This window comes from Silurus aristotelis, assembly GCF_946808225.1.
Source record: "Silurus aristotelis genome assembly, chromosome: 6".
In the NCBI taxonomy this organism is placed as follows: domain Eukaryota; kingdom Metazoa; phylum Chordata; class Actinopteri; order Siluriformes; family Siluridae; genus Silurus; species Silurus aristotelis.
Genome location: NC_139579.1, coordinates 5109031 through 5128201, shown reverse-complemented (window position 1 = coordinate 5128201; position 19171 = coordinate 5109031). Strand labels below are relative to the sequence as shown.

At 37.1% G+C, this 19171-nt stretch overlaps 1 long non-coding RNA gene across 1 annotated transcript; it reads left to right on the top strand.

Annotated features, from left to right (window-relative positions):
* The first annotated feature begins 9837 nt into the window (after positions 1-9837).
* LOC310728211 lies at positions 9838-10692 on the top strand. The gene is made up of 2 exons (XR_014534209.1): positions 9838-10165; positions 10222-10692. It is a non-coding gene; the product is annotated as an uncharacterized lncRNA (long non-coding RNA).
* The last annotated feature ends 8479 nt before the right edge of the window (positions 10693-19171 follow it).

Genomic DNA, 19171 nt, shown 5'->3' with positions numbered 1-19171 from the left:
AATTTTATACCAATGTATTTATAATGCTCAATTTTGCTGCATACTTTTGTTTGCTTTCATGCAAAAAAACGATTTTGTTGTTGTTGTTGTTGTTGTTATTGATGCTGATGATGATGATGATAACCAGCAGCTAGCATCTTTTACATCATGCTAATTGGTGGCTATTGGTTTCACTGTTAGTCACATTAGCATGTCTGGGTTTTTTTGTTTGTTTACTTGTTTTGTTTGTTTGTTTGTTTTGTTTGCTGTCTCCCCTCCCCCCCTGTCTACAGTTAAACCAATCTGTCTTGTCCCGTAGACTCCAGATGCAACATGTACGTCTCAGTTTTTTCTCAAGGGCTAGAAAACTGCATCATGTCATTTTACTGGACGCGAGACGACGAACCGTTGCTGTTATTTTCTACGTGTATTTTTGTACAATTAAGATTTTTTGTCTCGGAAAAACCAACAAAAAAACAAAAAAACGAACAAAACAATCTGTTTACAGTGTCGATCCGCAGCTTTCTCGAAGACACACCATTACAATTTCTCAACCAGCCATGCAAACGAGACTGTATGTAGCGGAAACATCAGTGTCCTTATGGGAAATACTGTTTCCTTTTTTTTTTTTTTTTTTTTTTTTTTTTTTGAGGATTTCTTTGTGCTTTGAATCAGTGAATCCGTCATTTAAAAAAAAGAAAGAAAAAAAACTAAAAAAAAAAAAACCACTGGATGTAATTTGAACACGCTCTAAAATGCCTCTGAGTTCATGAAGTAATGCTTTCACTCCTAAATGTTACAAGGATATTTAATCTTTTTCTACTTGTTGGCTAAATGTAGCTAATCGTTTTTAGTATGTTACGGCATGGCGACTAGCGTTTTCGTATTTTGGAAAAAAGGAAAAAAAAAAGAAAAAAAAAAAGAATTCAGGTTCACGTAGAGCTGTCGTGTTTAAGGCAAAAGGATCGACGTGAAGAGTTTCTTTTCTTTCCTTTTATTATTATTATTATTATTATTATTATTATTATTATTATTATTTTTAATGTACATTGATTGTATAATAAAGTAAAAAGACTGTGTGCTTTGTGTGGCAAACAGATGCCCCGCCAGGCACTTTGAACATATATCTTTATACGTCCCTCTGTTTAAAGTTGTTGTTCATGACTTTTTTGGGATAAATAGGCCTATATACATTTTTAATATTGTTTCATTTTGTGCAATATGCTGTGTACAATATTGTTTGTCTTGCCATACCATATCACATTTGAGTAGAGAATTCAAAGCCAGCCAATTGTGTCAAGTCACTGCCTGTCAGACCTCTGTATAAAAAAATAAACAAAAAAAAACCCAACAAAAAAAAACCTGTCTTTTTTCCAGAAGGAAATAAAATCAGCTGGAACTGAACTCCTGTTGTTTCTCTCACTTTAATGCATCTCGATGTTCTCACAAGAGTCTCATCCTATCTACATAAGTGCTCATACTTTATCTTCTCACACGGTCTCATGCAGGTTTAAACATCTGACATATACTGAATGGTAATAACGTTTTACTTCATGCATACAACCTGTCAATACATTCATTAGCCCTAATTTGTTTATCAAAACATGTTCCGCATATTAATCAGGGCTTCATTTGCAATCTATGGTGTGCTCAGAGGAAAAGGGGCGTGGCCTGCTCTGAATTTACACTAATAATATTCAATATTATTTATCTCTGCTTTAAATTTATCTATGCTTTACAACTGATATACTGTTAATAATAAAAAAATAAAAAAAAATCATTGACCCTGATTACATTTGCAAGGAATATTAAATTGGTGAAGCAAACAGTGGATCAGACATGTGCAGGAAAATCAAACCAAACAACAAAAAAAGGACATATTAGTGAATACACTTGATTTTAATTCATAAAACCGAAGTCATAATTCAGCTCTATGTAAGCCGTGTTCAGGTCGGGTTGCTGTAGAGCGGCGTCAAAGCGTTTCTAATTACCTTTGAGTCATCAGACAAGATCATTAGGGTTGGCAGGACAAGGTAATGGGCATATATTATGAAAAAAAGGCCCAGACAGTGTGTGTGTGTGTGTGTGTGTGTGTGTGTGTGTGTGTGTGTGTGTGTGTGTGTGTGTTTGGGAGGGTAAGGGGACCCATGAGAGCATTGCAACCCATGAGCAACTATATGCGATGCCGTGGGGGTGATTTGGGGTGGTGGTGGTGAGAGAAATGGGTCTCTAAATGTATTTATTACTTCTCTGTGTGTTCGGATCAGTGGCACTGCTGTTTGGTGAAGTTTGTGTATTTATTTTGTGATGTTTAGTGGAGTTTGTGTATTTATTTTGTGATGTCTGGTGGAGTTTGTGTATTTATTTTGTGATGTTTTGTAGAGTTTGTGTATTTATTGTGTGCTGTCTGGTGGAGTTTGTGTATTTATTTTGTGATGTTTGGTGGAGTTTGTGTATTTGATTTGTGATGTTTGGTGGAGTTTGTGTATTTATTTTGTGATGTTTTGTGGAGTTTGTGTATTTACTTTGTGATGTTTTGTGGAGTTTGTGTGTTTATTTCGTGATGTTTGGTGGAGTTTGTGTATTTATTGTGTGCTGTTTGGTGGAGTTTGTGTATGTATTGTGTGCTGTTTGGTGGAGTTTGTGTATTTATTGTGTGCTGTTTGGTGGAGTTTTTGTATGTATTGTGTGCTGTTTGGTGGTGTTTGTGTATTATTTTGTGCTGTTTGGTGGAGTTTGTGTATGTATTGTGTGCTGTTTGGTGGAGTTTGTGTGTATTGTGTGCTGTTTGGTGGAGTTTGTGTATGTATTGTGTGCTGTTTGGTGGAGTTTGTGTAGGTATTGTGTGCTGTTTGGTGGAGTTTGTGTATGTATTGTGTGCTGTTTGGTGGAGTTTGTGTATTGATTGTGTGCTGTTTGGTGGAGTTTGTGTATGTATTGTGTGCTGTTTGGTGGAGTTTGTGTATGTATTGTGTGCTGTTTGGTGGAGTTTGTGTCTATTGTGTGCTGTTTGGTGGAGTTTGTGTATGTATTGTGTGCTGTTTGGTGGAGTTTGTGTATTATTTTGTGCTGTTTGGTGGAGTTTGTGTGTATTGTGTCCTGTTTGGGGGAGTTTGTGTATGTATTTATTGTGGACTGTTTAGTGGAGTTTGTGAGTGTGTGTACTGTGTTGCTTGGTGGAGTTTTTGTATTTATTGTTTGCAGCTTGTGGAGTTTGTGTATTTGTTTTGTGATTTTTGGTGGAGTTTGTGTGTATTATGTGCTGTTTGGTGGAGTTTTTATATGTCTTGTTTGCAGGTTGGTAGAGTTTGTGTATTTATTTTGTGTTGTTTGGTGGAGTTTGTGTATTTATTTTGTGATGTTTTGTGGAGTTTGTGTATTTACTTTGTGATGTTTTGTGGAGTTTGTGTGTTTATTTTGTGATGTTTGGTGGAGTTTGTGTATTTATTGTGTGCTGTTTGGTGGAGTTTGTGTATGTATTGTGTGCTGTTTGGTGGAGTTTGTGTATGTATTGTGTGCTGTTTGGTGGAGTTTGTGTATTATTTTGTGCTGTTTGGTGGAGTTTGTGTATTATTTTGTGCTGTTTGGTGGAGTTTGTGTATGTATTGTGTGCTGTTTGGTGGAGTTTGTGTATTATTTTGTGCTGTTTGGTGGAGTTTGTGTATGTATTGTGTGCTGTTTGGTGGAGTTTGTGTGTATTGTGTGCTGTTTGGTGGAGTTTGTGTATGTATTGTGTGCTGTTTGTTGGAGTTTGTGTATGTATTGTGTGCTGTTTGGTGGAGTTTGTGTATGTATTGTGTGCTGTTTGGTGGAGTTTGTGTATTTATGTTGTGCTGTTTGGTGGAGTTTGTGTATGTATTGTGTGCTGTTTGGTGGAGTTTGTGTATGTATTGTGTGCTGTTTGGTGGAGTTTGTGTGTATTGTGTCCTGTTTGGGGGAGTTTGTGTATTATTTTGTGCTGTTTGGTGGAGTTTGTGTATTATTTTGTGCTGTTTGGTGGAGTTTGTGTATTATTTTGTGCTGTTTGGTGGAGTTTGTGTATTATTTTGTGCTGTTTGGTGGAGTTTGTGTGTATTGTGTCCTGTTTGGGGGAGTTTGTGTATGTATTTATTGTGGACTGTTTAGTGGAGTTTGTGAGTGTGTGTACTGTGTTGCTTTGTGGAGTTTTTGTATTTATTGTTTGCAGCTTGTGGAGTTTGTGTATTTGTTTTGTGATTTTTGGTGGAGTTTGTGTGTATTATGTGCTGTTTGGTGGAGTTCTTATATGTCTTGTTTGCAGGTTGGTAGAGTTTGTGTAGTTATTTTGTGTTGTTTGGTGGAGTTTGTGTATTTATTGTGTGTTGTTTGGTGGAGTTTGTGTATTTATTGTCTGTTGTTTGGTGGAGTTTTAACATTTATTGTATATTGTGTGGTTTTTGGTGAATGTATTTATTCCTTCTCTGTGTGTTTAAATCAGGTTTGAAGAGGAAGTTCAAGAGGTGTGAAGAGATTTGAGACATAATAGTTACAAATTTGTTAACAAATTTTGACATACTGAGTCATAACTACATAATTACTACTACTACTGGCTATACTAAGATATACAGTATACATTTGAACTGCAGTTGGATCGGAATCAGATCTAACATTCAATTTCAACGTGTATCAAGGAAAAATCTCAAGATCTCAAGACGTGAAGAAAAGACTGAGCGTGTTTTATACTTTTCTTTACGTCTTGAGATCTTGAGATTATAGATCTCTGTAAGAGAGAGAGAGAGAGAGAGAGAGAGAGAGAGGCATTCCACATATGGAAGGTGAAAACCATTTTACTAAAGCAAAAAACCCAGTTAAGAAGACTCCAAACCTCTACACTACAACCACAACTGTGCCACCTACATCATCTGGAGCAGCTCAGAATCAATATCTGTGTAATAACATGACAAAAACATTCAAATGTAAATAAAATACAACCTACCCACCAGAGATGCAGACTCATAAGTTGATGCTGATGCTATTCTGGGCCAGTTTGCTGCCCTGTAAGGAGAATATGAAATCTTATTGGTTAATGAAACAGATTTCTAATGGAGACTATGGTAAAACGGCCAGCAGTACTGACTTTGAAGGTCCTGGGCAGATTAGATTGACATGGCAGCACATAGAGGCTGAAATCTGATTGGACAAAAACTCTAACATCCACATACACGTATTGGAGGCAGTTAAGCCAAGAGAATGAACTGTTGGGAATAAATTGAAATTTCATGGAACAAATTTTGTAAATGTAGGTCAGTGCTTCTGATAGTGTTTTTTCCAGCAGAGAAGGCTTTGCTGGCACTGATGGCCCACCACTGGTCAGCAGGTCATCTCACAAACTTATTCACTATGTGTAATTTATTAAAGGCATTCCACCTTCTTGTATCTTCTAACTCTAGGGTTCAGTTTGCATGCTCTCTGTGGGATTCCTTTTGGAGTTAGTATGATCCCACCTCCCAAACACGGGCTAGTAATTGAATTGGCAATGATTCTTACATGTGTGTAAATATGTGTGTGAATGGGGGTCCTGCATGGACTGTATTCCCATTCTGGGTGCGTTCCCACCTCGCATCTTGGTTCTCAGGATATAGATCTTTCCGGGATATAGCAGTCACCAAGTGTGATTGGATGGATGTAATCCAGTGTGTGTTAAAATCCATAATAGTAGAAGTTGATCTAGTGGTTAAATGGAGTATTTACTTGTTTTAACTGCATGATAACTGCATGAGTTAAATAAGATTTCTTTCTCAGATATTGTTTATTGCATGGGTTGTCACTCAGGCTTGGTTGTAAATGCTATACAGTTTGCAATAAAACATGACTGTTGCCTGTATGTTAGGGTGAAAATCCTTTTTTTTTTTTTTACAATTGATTTATCAAAAAGATACAAGCACATTTTTTAATATAGGAAATCTTTAAGTACAATAAAATATTGAAATCAAAATCGTCTCTGATCCCCTGCTTCCTAATAAGTTGGTAAAGGTAAATGCTTTTTTTTCCCTTTTTTTTGTCATTGAGAGCAAGTTATTCTATAACAACTGGATATGTGATGTTTGGTGTGGTTTGTGTAAGTGTGTATTTTGTGCTGTTTGGTGGAGTTTGTGTATGTATTGTGTGCGGTTTGGTGGAGTTTGTGTATTTATGTATTGTGTGCCGTTTGGTGGAGTTTGTGTATGTTTTTATTGTGTGCTGTTTGGTGGAGTTTGTGTATGTATTGTGTGCTGTTTGGTGGACTTTGTGTATGTATTAATTGTGTGCTGTTTGGTGGAGTTTGTGTATGTTTTTATTGTGTGCTGTTTGGTGGAGTTTGTGGATGTTTTTATTGTGTGTTGTTTGGTGGAGTTTGTGTAGGTATTTATTGTGTGCTGTTTGGTGGAGTTTGTGTATGTATTGTGTGCTGTTTGGTGGACATTGTGTATGTATTAATTGTGTGCTGTTTGGTGGAGTTTGTTTATGTATTGTGTGCGGTGTGGTGGAGTTTGTGTATTTATGTACTGTGTGCTGTTTGGTGGAGTTTGTGTATGTTTTTATTGTGTGTTGTTTGGTGGAGTTTGTGTATGTTTTTATTGTGTGTTGTTTGGTGGAGTTTGTGTATGTATTGTGTGCTGTTTGGTGGAGTTTGTGTATTTATGTATTGTGTGCTGTTTGGTGAAGTTTGTGTATTTATGTATTGTGTGCTGTTTGGTGGAGTTTGTGTATGTTTTTATTGTGTGCTGTTTGGTGGAGTTTGTGTATGTTTTTATTGTGTGTTGTTTGGTGGAGTTTGTGTATGTTTTTATTGTGTGTTGTTTGGTGGAGTTTGTGTATGTATTGTGTGCTGTTTGGTGGAGTTTGTGTATTTATGTATTGTGTGCTGTTTGGTGGAGTTTGTGTATGTTTTTATTGTGTGCTGTTTGGTGGAGTTTGTGTATGTTTTTATTGTGTGTTGTTTGGTGGAGTTTGTGTATGTAGTGTGTGCTGTTTGGTGGAGTTTGTGTATGTTTTTATTGTGTGCTGTTTGGTGGAGTTTGTGTATGTTTTTATTGTGTGTTGTTTGGTGGAGTTTGTGTATGTATTGTGTGCGGTTTGGTGAAGTTTGTATATTTATTTATTGTGTGCTGTTTGGTGGAGTTTGTGTATGTATTGTGTGCTGTTTGGTGGAGTTTGTGTATGTTTTTATTGTGTGTTGTTTGGTGGAGTTTGTGTATGTGTTGTGTGCTGTTTGGTGGAGTTTGTGTATGTATTGTGTATTGTTTGGTGGACTTTGTGTAGGTATTTATTGTGTGCTGTTTGGTGGAGTTTGTTTATTTATTGTGTGCTGTTTGGTGGAGTTTGTGTATGTATTTATTGTATGCTGTTTGGTGGAGTTTGTGTATGTATTGTGTGCTGTTTGGTGGAGTTTGTGTATTTATGTATTGTGTGCTGTTTGGTGAAGTTTGTGTATTTATGTATTGTGTGCTGTTTGGTGGAGTTTGTGTATGTTTTTATTGTGTGCTGTTTGGTGGAGTTTGTGTATGTTTTTATTGTGTGTTGTTTGGTGGAGTTTGTGTATGTATTGTGTGCTGTTTGGTGGAGTTTGTGTATTTATGTATTGTGTGCTGTTTGGTGGAGTTTGTGTATGTTTTTATTGTGTGCTGTTTGGTGGAGTTTGTGTATGTTTTTATTGTATGTTGTTTGGTGGAGTTTGTGTATGTAGTGTGTGCTGTTTGGTGGAGTTTGTGTATGTTTTTATTGTGTGCTGTTTGGTGGTGTTTGTGTATGTTTTTATTGTGTGTTGTTTGGTGGAGTTTGTGTATGTATTGTGTGCTGTTTGGTGAAGTTTGTATATGTATTTATTGTGTGCTGTTTGGTGGAGTTTGTGTATGTATTGTGTGCTGTTTGGTGGAGTTTGTGTATGTTTTTATTGTATGTTGTTTGGTGGAGTTTGTGTATGTGTTGTGTGCTGTTTGGTGGAGTTTGTGTATGTATTGTGTATTGTTTGGTGGACTTTGTGTAGGTATTTATTGTGTGCTGTTTGGTGGAGTTTGTTTATTTATTGTGTGCTGTTTGGTGGAGTTTGTGTATGTATTTATTGTATGCTGTTTGGTGGAGTTTGTGTATGTATTGTGTGCTGTTTGGTGGACTTTGTGTAGGTATTTATTGTGTGCTGTTTGGTGGAGTTTGTGTATGTATTGTGTGTTGTTTGGTGGACTTTGTGTAGGTATTTATTGTGTGCTGTTTGGTGGAATTTGTTTATGTATTTATTGTTTGCTGTTTGGTGGAGTTTGTGTATGTATTTATTGTACGCTGTTTGGTGGAGTTTGTGTATTTATTGTGTGCTGTTTGGTGGAGTTTGTGTATGTATTGTGTGCTGTTTGGTGGAGTTTGTGTATGTATTTATTGTATGCTGTTTGGTGGAGTTTGTGTATGTATTGTGTGCTGTTTGGTGGACTTTGTGTAGGTATTTATTGTGTGCTGTTTGGTGGAGTTTGTGTATGTATTGTGTGCTGTTTGGTGGACTTTGTGTAGGTATTTATTGTGTGCTGTTTGGTGGAGTTTGTGTATGTATTGTGTGTTGTTTGGTGGACTTTGTGTAGGTATTTATTGTGTGCTGTTTGGTGGAATTTGTTTATGTATTTATTGTTTGCTGTTTGGTGGAGTTTGTGTATGTATTTATTGTACGCTGTTTGGTGGAGTTTGTGTATTTATTGTGTGCTGTTTGGTGGACTTTGTGTATGTATTGTGTGCTGTTTGGTGGAGTTTGTGTATGTATTGTGTGCTGTTTGGTGGAGTTTGTGTATTTATTTAATGTGTGCTGTTTGGTGGAGTTTGTGTATTTATTGTGTGCTGTTTGGTGGAGTTTGTGTATGTATTGTTTGCTGTTTGGTGGAGTTTGCGTATGTATTTATTGTATGCTGTTTGGTGGAGTTTGTGTATGTATTGTGTGCTGTTTGGTGGACTTTGTGTAGGTATTTATTGTGTGCTGTTTGGTGGAGTTTGTGTATGTATTTTTTGTGTGTTGTTTGGTGGACTTTGTGTAGGTATTTATTGTGTGCTGTTTGGTGGAATTTGTTTATGTATTTATTGTTTGCTGTTTGGTGGAGTTTGTGTATGTATTTATTGTACGCTGTTTGGTGGAGTTTGTGTATTTATTGTGTGCTGTTTGGTGGAGTTTGTGTATGTATTGTGTGCTGTTTGGTGGAGTTTGTGTATGTATTGTGTGCTGTTTGGTGGAGTTTGTGTATTTATTTAATGTGTGCTGTTTGGTGGAGTTTGTGTATTCATTTTGTGATGTTTGGTGGAGTTTGTGAGTGTGTGTAGTGTGTTGCTTGGTGGAGTTTTTGTATTTATTGTGCGCTGATTGGGGGAGTTTGTGTGTATTGTGTCCTGTTAGGGGAATTTTGTGTATGTATTTATTGTGTACTGTTTAGTGGAGTTTTTGTATTTATTGTTTGCAGTTTGGTGGAGATTGTGTATTTATTTTGTGCTGTTGAGTAGAGTTGGTGTGTGTGTACGTTGTGTATTGTTTGTTGGAGTTTGTGTATGTATATATTGTGTGCTGTTTGTTTGTGTTTATGTATGTATTTATTGTGTGATGTTTGGTGGAGTTTGTGCAAGTGTGTAATGTGTACTGTTTAGTGGTGTTTGTGTGTTTATAGTGTGCTGTTTGGTGAAGTTTGTGTATTTACTGTGTGTTGTTTGGTTAAATTTGTGTATTGTGTGTTGTTTGGTGAATTTTGTGGATTTATTGTTTGTTGCAGTTTGAGTATGTATCGCGAATTTATTGTGTGTTAGGTGGTGGAGTTTGTGTATTTATTATGTATTTGAGTGGGCGTGGCTCTGAGAAAAAAAACAGAAGAAGGGGCGTGTTTAAAGTGCGCCGTTCACACGTGCAGACAAAGCGCCGTGTCTACATTACCAAGGAAACCTCCAAACGCAGGAAGTTAGTTTTGTTTTTAATGTGGAAACGGGACGGAAATCTACAGCATGGAAATAACCGGATTATCAGCTTATTTTGGATGATTCACTTCGGATAGGTTTGAACAAAAGAACCGAATTGCTTTGGATCTTGTGGAACTTTTAATTCTGCATGCTTGGCGAGGATGGCGCTCCCAAAGTTGCGCACAAAGAGGAGATGGTTTCCTTTGTTCGACTGGAGCTTTGTGTGTGTGTGTGTGTGTGTGTGTGTGTGTGTGTGTGTGTGTGTGTGTGTGTGTGTGTGTGTGTGTGTGTGTGTGTGTGTGTGTGTGTGTGTGTGTGTGAGTGAGAGAAAAGGAACAAAAAAGACACAAATGGTCTCATTACCTCTGTTTTAGAGACTCTCCGTTGTTTTGCATGGAAATATAACAAGAATTCATTTGCTCTTGATCATCTTTTGAAGCTTTCGGATTTTTCCCCCCTACACACAAGAACACACTGTGTGTGCACTGGGATTAACTTTGGACCCAACGTATAAACTCACTACATCTAGACTGGATGTTTGGATTTATCCTGTTCTCTTAGAATGGTTTGAAACTGGAGAAGCAACAGGTTGTTCTGATTGATTGTTGATTGAGATCTGATTTGGCTTTCACACATTTTCAACATGGTGTGATTTGGCAACAAAATATATTTCTGGATGTAATCTTTTAAATCAGTGCATGCAATGACCAGGTTTTATATAGGTCTTCATATTGAGATGGTTACTACTATTAATTATTGATATTAATATTGGTATTATTAATAATAAACTCAATTTTTACTCCATTTTGATTCGCTTTGCTCTTTTCAATTGAGTGTTTCTACTTCTAAAGTTGAAATGTACAATATATAACTTATATAAAGAACTGTTTTGGGGGATTTTTGGAGTCAGGTATGATTCTTTCTTTCCCTCCCATTGTGTATATTGTGATGGAGTGGGATCATATATAGAACTTGGATTATATCAAGTGAAAGACAGGAGCTTTAAGGTCAAACCTGTAAATAAAGTGTACAACAGTAAAAAACAACAAAAGAAAAAACATGTAGGACTGTGATTTAAGAGCAAGCAATATTTTCTGGTCCTTTTCAGGCATGTTGGTGCTGGACAGTGGCTTCCAAAGTCAATCGATCTTCAGTATGTATGCAGGACTGCTTTAGGAGTTGGATTTATATATATTTATATAAAATGTATAATTGAATTGAATTCTAAAGTCTGTGAAACTAGTCTGCTCGACAACATTGTTCCCAAAGGCTTTCCCTCAGTTGTTATTTTTAATGATAGTGATGGAGAGCGTTATCTGACGTTGAGATGTGCAAGTGTGAAGCCCGTATCATATGATTTTCAACAATCTCAAAAAAAGGCAGATCATTTACTGAGCACTTATGCTTTACTGAAAGGTGTCCGAGTCATTTTAGATGAAATGTTTCCTTATTAGATAAAGGTTTATTCTTTACCTTTAATTCTCAACCCCTGTCTGTATACTATTTGCACATTGCTGTACATTGCTTGCTTGAAAGGACACTTACTATCCCAGCTTTGGTGCTAAAAAATGAGAATGAAAAATACCTGGTATTCCTGGCAGCACAAATCATTTGTCACTTTTACACAGGAAGTATGGTGAGATGATCCAAACATCTGTGGGGTAATTACTATCTTTAAATCACAGTGTGTGAAAAGTAGCAGTGGCAAATTTTGAAGGCATGTGTTGGCAGCTTCATTGTCTGGAATGGATCCCACCCTCTTTGCTTCCTGTGCAGAAAAGGTGAGCTGTCATTCAAAGTCTGCTTTTATCAATGGGAAAGATGAGCTTAAAGAACCAGAAATTGAACTTTTGTGTTAATCCATGCCGGTTGTTAACTGAAACACATGATGTGATAAAACTCGGTTCATTCAGTGATGTAGGTGTTATATAAGCTAATTAAGCATTGCCTATTTAATTCAAAAGAGGAACTGCTCACTGACTTCAATGTGTTAATTCAATGCAGTAGCATGAAGTAGTTCAACACGATAGCGGTTAAACGCTAGTTGGTAATTCAGTGCAGTAAAAGTTAATTCAGCACTGCATGTGTTAAACCAATGAATGTGTTCATTTTGCCCTACAGGGGGTAAGACATTATGCCACTGTGTCATCTGTATGTGTAGATGTGTAGCATTGGAAATAATATCTATCTGTACTTACATTAAAATCCAGTGTCGTGTGGCTTAAATGAGACTTTCTTAATATTAATCATAATAAAAAAGGAGCAGAAATGACCCTATTTTCCGCTTGTCTGTGTCTTCTGGTTCTGACCTCAGCTACATCACAAATAACAGATGTTGTTTGATTCCCAATAAATCTGACTTCCAGTAAATCAGACTCCCAATAAAATTGGCTCTCCAAAAATCTGATTCCCAATAAATCAAACTCTCAATAAGTCAGACTCTCAATGCAATTGATTCCCAGTAAATCAGACTCCCAATGAATTTGGCTCCCAGTAAATCAGACTCCAAATAAATTTGACGCTCATTGGATTTCTCGCTAAATAAATCAGACTCCCAATGCATCTGTACAAACCTCGTCTGTAATTGATTTGAAAGTCAGTTTTCCTTGAAAGGCTTCATAGTATCTCCCATCACCCTGAGCAGAATAAAGTAAATACTCTTGAATAGCAAATGAATGAATAAATGAATAAATGTGTTAATTGGCGGTTCTGTTATTCATAACTTGATACTACAAAAACGTAAGGAGGCTTTTCGCAATGGGAAGTGTTTCATGCTGTGTTGCTTTGGTGTTGAAATGTGTAAAACTAAAAAAAAAAAAAGAAGAAATAAAGAAAAAGAACAGTCTGTCTAACCTTATTTTAAAGTGTAACGAGTGTATTTTTTGTTTTACACTCTAGCTGTTTATTGAACCTTTAAAAAAACTGACCTCAGATTAATATTAAATTTTTTTAATTTTTTTAGTGTTGGGAAATGCACTTAAATTTTAGTGTAGGTTAACTGCACGTCGGATCGAGATTAGGCTGAAAACATTGTTATTTAAATAACAAATGTTATTTTTTTAACTCTATACGGTAAGCAGCAGGTGCATATTTAATGCGATTAATTTCTTTCAGTGACACGTTGATTATTATACATGTGAATTCACCAAAGAGCTAATGCAACAATCTGGGTTTTAAGTTGAGGGATTAATTGTACAGCTATTTTGCATCTTTTCTGTTTGGTCATGTGTGTATCTATGTGAGTGAGACTGATTAGTGATGGAAAAACACTGCTTTCTACTGTACATCTGTTGTTTTCAGGTTTTAACAGCACTAGTGAGTCTTCTGTTGATTTTATTTAGAAAGAATTAAGCAACGGTTTAGTCAAATAGTAAGCCATTATAGTAATATGCTACTTATACTTATAATAAGAAGAATAAATATTATTTTTATTAGTAGTTGTATATAAATTCCACTAAATAAGAAGCTGTCACAAGACCTCAAGTGTCACTTCATGGTTCTGGTAAGATTGTGTGTGGAATAATGGTTATTCCCTTGTGTGTTATTAACTATAGAAAATGCTCATCTTTTAAAGAGCCAGTCTTATCATCATCTTCTTCTTCTTTTGGCTACTCCCATTAGGGGTCGCCACAGCGGCTCCGTCTCCATAGCCCCTGTCCTCTACATCTGCCTCTGTCAAACCAACTACCTGCATGTCTTCTCTCACCACATCCATAAACCTCCTCCTTGATCTTCCTCTTTTCCTCCTTCCTGGTGTCTCCATCCTCAGCATTCTACCGATATACCCCATGTCCCTCTTTTGCACATGTCCAAACCATCTCAATCTCGCCTCCCGCACCTTGTCTCCAAAACATCCTACATGCGCTGTCCCTCCAATGAACTCATTTCTAATCCTGTCCATCGTCGTCACTTCCAACGAAAACCTCAACATCTTCAGCTCTGCTACCTCCAGCTCCACCTCCTGTCTTTTACTCAATGCCACTGTCTCTAAACCATACAACATCACAGGTCTCACCACAGTCCTCTAAACTTTCTCTTTCACTCTTACAGATACTCTTCTATCACAAATCACTCCTGCTATCACTCTTCTTCACCCACTCCACCCTGCCTGCACTCTTTTCTACACTTCTCTAACACACTCTCCATTATTTTGCACTGTTGACCCCAGGTACCTGAACTCCCCCACCTTCTCCACCTCTTCTCCCTGCAACCGCACCACTCCCCTCCCCTTCCTCTCATTCCCACATGTTCTCTGTCTTACTCTGTCAACCGGAACCCTGTTGGCTAACAATACCTGTGGCGGTCGTTAGTAACCCGGGCCTTGGGCGATTTGGTATGAATTTCTGATTCCTGATCTGCATATTTGATTTGGCACATGTTTTACGCTGGATGCCCTTCCTAACTTAACCCTCCCCATTTATCCGGGCTTGGCAACCGGCAGTAAGGGTGCATTGGCTTGTGCAACCCTAATGGCTGGGTTTCCTTTTAAAGGGCCAATACGTGGATAAAAGTGTTGGGACTCCTGTCTTTTACAGTCATACGTGTTTCTTATCTTAATTGTTAAATATGTCGGATGCACAATGATTAAATTGTCCCTTCTCTTCAACTATGGAACCCAAACCTGTTCCAACATGACAATGCCCCTGTGCACAAAGACTTTTCGGTGAAGATATGGTGTACATAGGTTGGAATGGAACGGAAGGTGACTGCTCTAGACCTCAAACCTTTTTAACACATTTGGGATGAATTGGTACATTGACTGCACCCCAGGCCTCCTTACATACCTACATCAGTACCTAAATTTACTAACACCCTTGTGGTTTACATCTTTCCAGAAGTATGAAGGTTATTAAAATAGCAAATTCAGACTAAATGTGGAATGGAATTAAACTTGTGTCCATATAGTGTGTTTACAAGACTTCTAAAGAAACGTTAGTATTTAATGACAATCATTAAAAAGCCCATAAGGTACCCATTGACGGTTTTCATTACAAGCCTTTCTGTACCATCTGTAAAGAAAGTTTCAACTGAGATGGCACAAGATGGCATATATTGTACATAGATTCTTATATTTTAGACTTTATATCAATGATCTTATTCTAATATAGTATTCACAAAAGTTTGTGGACACCTGAATATACAATTAGTCCCCACTTACTGTTATAATGACCTCCACTTTTCTGGAAAGATGTTCCATTAGATTTTGCAGTGTGCTTGTAAGGATATGTGCTCATTCATCCACAAGAGCGTTAGCAAAGTCACATACTGATTCAGGGTAAGGAGGGATGGGATCAGCATTTTAAATCATCACGAAGGTATTTAGTAAGGTTGAGGTCAGAGCTCTGTAGCAGGCCACTCACGAACTTGCTCTCAAACCGATGTAAACTATAGTTTCTTGGATCTTGCATTCCGCCTAGAGACTTGCTTTGCTGAAACAAGTGAGGGTCTCCTACTTCAAGAGAAACAAAAATTGAATGTTGAGTTTCAAAAAGAACCACATATGTTTGGAAAAGTCTGGTGTACCAACTCTTTTGTGCCAAATTAAATGATGTGAAATTGTTGTTTTTGCCAGGAGATGTTTATTTAACATTTTGGAAGTAGTCTCCAGTATTAGTGCTAAGTAAGATTTCGAGCCTTTACCAGAATTAACTTGTTTCCTAGAAATTATACAAAATTAAACATAACATTAAGTGGATAAAGGAATACAATGCAAAATTCTTTAGTAAAAGGATTATTGGAAAATGACTGCAGTGAATAAGGAATAAAACAATGGGAAATGTTCTTATTAGTAAGCAATAAAGTTCTGGGTGGTAACAGCAACTCCATCGTCTAATCATACATAACACTGTATGCACTATTTATGAATGTACAAATGACTTCTGAACTAATTACTTTTTGATGAATGAGTAACATTTCAATCCTAATTAAATATCAAAAAAACTGAAAAAATAAAAAAAAATATTCCCTTTGAAAAATATTGGAGGGTCGAGTTCACTTTTATTAAGTTTTATTACTCAAGTAATGGCCTTAAAAAATAAATTATATATATATATATATATATATATATATATATATATATATATATATATATATATATATATATATATATATATATATATATATAATGATCTTTTGCTCTTTTACTCTTTTATAGTGCTTTAATTATATCCTGTGGTCACATCTAATCAATCAGCTCTGTGGGTCCACCATTGCACTTAACACTCACTGTGTTTTACAGCCTGGAAACTGGACTGAATCTCAGTGTGCAGTTTAAGCAATACTCTTGAAAGGAAGCCCACTTTCTGTGAAGTGGCTTCCATGAGCTGGAAACCATGTGAAAGACTCCACCCAGAGAGGAAAATGGTATAACCAACTTCCTGTTATCTACCAACAACACACTCTGGCAGGCAGCCTTTTATTCAGGATTGGCAGATTTTTGTGAGACGTCCGAGTGTTTAGGAAACCACTGTGGAAAAAAGGTTACTCTGTGAACTCCATACAACTACAAACACCAATGGCAGGGTTTTGCTTTTGCTGGACCCATTCAGACTTTTATTATCAATAGCCAAAATTTGTCAAACCATTTCATATCATCGAAACATATATTTTTCTTCCATAAAGATATTTGCCAATTTTCCAATCTGTGTTTTGATGTTTCTCAAAAGTTTTTCCTCTCCTCTTCATGAAGCTCCTTTCTCCTCAAAAAGCCTTCTATTATTTTTTTCTTTTTTTTTTCACTTCTCTTTTGTCCCTCTTTTAATCCTTCCACTTTGTCTCTATGAGATTATGTTTTGTGGAAAGTGCTGTCTAACATGCCAATTGGGTTGAAATTCAGTGAAAGTGAAGTCTATAGCATAGGATTTACATAATCAAGATTCAGTGAGTCCTTATGTCTAGTTGATGGGGTGGAGTCAACATTAAACGTTGGTAATGTGCATTGCCCAAAGGCCAAGGATTATAACTCAGGACCTTCCAATCAGAAGTCCAACAACTTAACCATTGAGCTACCACTTCATCATTGAATAATGGTGATCAGGCTGAAGACCTGCAATGTTGATTTGCAGTGAGGTGACCGAATTCATAGATACCATCAAAAGTTAATCAATGCATCCAGAGCATTAGTTATGAGTCACCGAGTCTTTCTTTTACTTGAGGCAACCATGTGGACTTCATATTTCCACAAATTTAAGGGTGGGGGGAAAAAAACTTACATTACATACTCTAAGTCCTAAATTCAAAGAGAAAACGTAAAATAAACATGGTACCAGTATCAGGGTTGCCTAATACTTTCCATTCAAGTCAAGTTTATTTATGAATGCATTTAAAAACAGCTGTTGGCCAAAGACATGATTTAAAATCATCATTGAGGACTTGATATGGGATGTCAACTCACTCCAGAGCAAAGGTCCAGCAAAGGAGAACGTTGGGGCAGGTCCTTGGGGTAAGATATTTGAGGACGTAGTTACTCTAGGGAGCTCAAGTGTTGAATGGAAATAAAATCAGAAAGATTAGCCGGTGCCAGAGCATATCGGCTCTTATACAAGAATAAACTAACTTTCAATTTGATTCTTTTTGAGACTGAGAGCCAGTGGAGACAAGCAAGCACTAGGGTAATAGACTTAAATCTTCTAGTTCCTGTCAAGAACCTAGCAGCATTTTGAACATGTTGAAGCTGAGATGTAAGGACTTGGAGACCCTGAGGTAGAGCGCATTAATCAAGCCTTGAGGAAATTAAAAGCATGTGTCACAATCATTCAAGAGAAGTTTCTCCTCTCCTTTTAATGATGCTTCTCTTCTCTTTTCTTCTCTTCTTTTTTTTCCCCATTCCTTTTTCTCATCATTTCACTATTTATCCCCTAATATTTCCACAGTAGACTCTTCTCATTATCTCTTCATATTCTTTTTGTTTTCCTCTCTTTTTCCATTCTCCTCTCCAACACTCTCATTTCTTGCCCATTCCTACTTTATCCTTCTTCTAATCCCTAATCCTTCTCTTCCTTTCTTCTTTTTCATCCTTCCACTATTTGTATTTTCTCTTTTCCCACCTTTTCCACAGTAGCTTCTTCACACCATCTCTTCTTATTCGGTTTTCCCTCCATGTTTTTTCTTTTATTTCCACTGTCTATGTTCTCCTTTTCTTCTCTTCTCTTCTCTTCTCTTCTCTTCTCTTCTCTTCTCTTCTCTTCTCTTCTCTTCTCTTCTCTTCTCTTCTCTTCTCCTTCACCATGTGTTTACTCATCACATCTTTCCTTGTCTCCTATCTTTTTCAATATAGCACATTTACCCTCCTCTTTTTTTTTTCTTTCCCCTTTTGCTCTCTTCCACTGTTCCTTTCTCTTTCCAATCTTCCTCTGTTCTCTCACTTCTCGCCATATCCTCTTTGCAATCGTATTCACACATAACCTCTTCTTCTCTTCCTGTGCTTTATGCTTCCAAAGCCCACAATTTATGTGAACTTGACTGTCCTGCCACATAGTTTCCAACTACTGAACATCACATCAGTGCAACAAGGTTATTTATAAGTTATTGCATTTACTTCTCAAACAACACTGATCTTCCTTCTGCAGTGTAAAGGCCAAAGCATATTGTACATGCAGCTTTCTGCTTGTCGTAGAACATGACGTTATTTTCACATGTACGGCATACAGAGATAGAGAAAGTAAGAGAAAATGAGAGTAGCTAAAAAAGTGGTGTACGCTTTGTTAGTATAGACCACATCTGTGAAAGGAATCACTGTATATTGCACTCGGGATGGGGGATGAAGATAAATGTCCTGTGACAGTTAGAGATTGGCCGCGCTCTTTGTGCTCACGGATGTGTGTATGTTTAAGCGGTTCCACATGGTACAGAGTGCTTGGAAATAATGCCTCTGGGAGCTCGGAAAACCCATATCATATATAAGTGCACACATGCAGAGTAGAGAAAAAAAAAAACTGCAAAATCTAATTCGTCCACAATCAGAAATAGCGCTTGCATAGACCATTTCAAAATAACGATTTATTCTCCAGCTTCCATTGGTGGAAAACGAGTGTTCCCATGAGAAATTACCAGGAGGAATAGCATAGTTTCGGGATCGAGACAAAATATAGAGAGCGCAGAGCTGAAATAACCACCATCGCCACCGAGACGTGTACCACAGTGACGTATTGTATGTGCGCCTGGTCAATTTACGCATTTAAGTACTGGGCATCAAACGCTGTAGAACATCATGGAACATCAGGGTGAAGTAAGGTGAGGTAAGGTGGTTTTCCATTTTCTTTGCTCTGATGTCCATCATTGAGTA